Raw genomic sequence first — 1,867 nt, forward strand, 5'->3', positions numbered from 1 at the left:
ATGTCACATTTCTATATTAACACTGACACAAACAATCAAGCCAGAAGCCCTTTATAAAAAGTCCTAAAAAAAGATTTGTCTTCATCTGTAAACAACATCAAGTTCAAATACACTTCAAATCATTCTACAGTATAAATATGCTTTCCATTGAGAAGAGTACAGTGTTAAGGACGATCAAAGTAATAAATATCTCATAAAAACCACAAAGAAACAAAATCACAGCTCAGATATTGAATGGCATAGTCACTTACAGTAGCTTATAACTAAATGTTACAGTGCATTATGCAGAGGAGAGGTTTTGGTAGTAGTGTTTTTTTTTTTCGTAGCTCTCCTCTGAAGATTGACCGTGATTGATCATATTTGAATCATTTACAGCATTTTTTTGCATATCCAAAGCACCCTCTCAACTTTTACCAGCAACAAGAAAAACTCAACTGCAAGGTCATCAAAGTTGAGGCAAGGCTCATATTGCCATAAGTGGTAGAAAAGATTTCCTCGCAAACGTCGAGGGACAATGACATCAGCCTTTTATTTAGAAAGATTTCCCAGGAGACACCGCTCTGGGTTTGACTGCACTGACCTTAAGACTTCTAACCAAACAAACGCGTACCAAATGACATCGGCTTGCCATGCTTCGGTAATCAAGAAGACTTCGGGATGAAGTATTGGTTGTTATGAAAGTGATCAGCACGCTTGTAATGTACAGCACAGATGCGTCTGCTGTTTGCATGTTTCCATTACTGCAACACTACTGCAAAAGTTGTGAGATATACATGGATGAGAAAACATTGACCCACTGTTTGCATGGCAAGTTTCTACAGAGTGCAGACGTGACCGGCACCTTCTCCTCTCCGATAAATCTGGAGCGGATCGTCCCAGGAGAATCTGAAGATTCATCTAATGGGGGGAAAATTGGGAATTAAGCTGATTTAGCACTATGTATCAATGCACAGAAGTTGCAATCAATGCAAAAAGCAAATTAAATGACATGAATTCAATATAAATCTCTAATAATATTTTATATTTTGTTAAAGATTACTAACTACTTGTTGAATCTGACTTTTGATGTAATACACAAAATTGTGTATATTTTGCGTTTAATTTATAAGTCGTGGGGTTCCAATACAAAACAATATATTTTTAATATAGCAAAGTAGCATTTTAAATTTTAGACTTTTTACTTCTAGAATCTTCCATTTACTTGAGCAAATCAGTAATGACTTAGACATTTCTACTTTCCATAGTATTTTGCATGTACCTTCAATCATCAAACTGTTGAAACATCAAAAATAACAGCTTCATAAATACTTCGTTTTATTTATTTACATTTCACTTCTGTTTAAAGCCGTTTTTAGTCACGTTAGTCTGCAAACTGAATATAAAGTCTAAATTGTCAATCTTAAAAGTTTCATTTCAAAAAGATTTTAGCCTATAATCTGTAGTACCTCCTCTTTATAAGCAATTTTCTAGCTTGCAAAGTGTACATTATTATTGCTATTAATACAAGAATGCAATATAACGTGTAACATGTAAACAAAGTATTTCCAAGAAAGCCACTACGCATGTCAGTAAAGTCCAACACTCCTCTGTCCTCTCGGTCATTCTTACCTGTTGCTGTTGACCAGCAGAGCCTCGTCTCACCTACAGGTGTCGCTTTTTGACTAAAAACACCAGAAGCGTTACTTGAATGACCGTGCACACTATTTGAAAGCTTTTGATGATGTTTTCCCCGCCGCTTCGTTGTCCACCGCCGGAGCTTTTGTCGTTTGCAGCCCATCTCTTCTCCAGCTGGTCTCCGATCCAGCGCAGTCGGTGCGCAAACGGCAGCGGAGCGCGCCCGTGACACACGGAGTCTCCGCGCGCGCCT

This window comes from Squalius cephalus (genome assembly GCF_949319135.1).
Source record: "Squalius cephalus genome assembly, chromosome: 5".
Lineage (NCBI taxonomy): Eukaryota > Metazoa > Chordata > Actinopteri > Cypriniformes > Leuciscidae > Squalius > Squalius cephalus.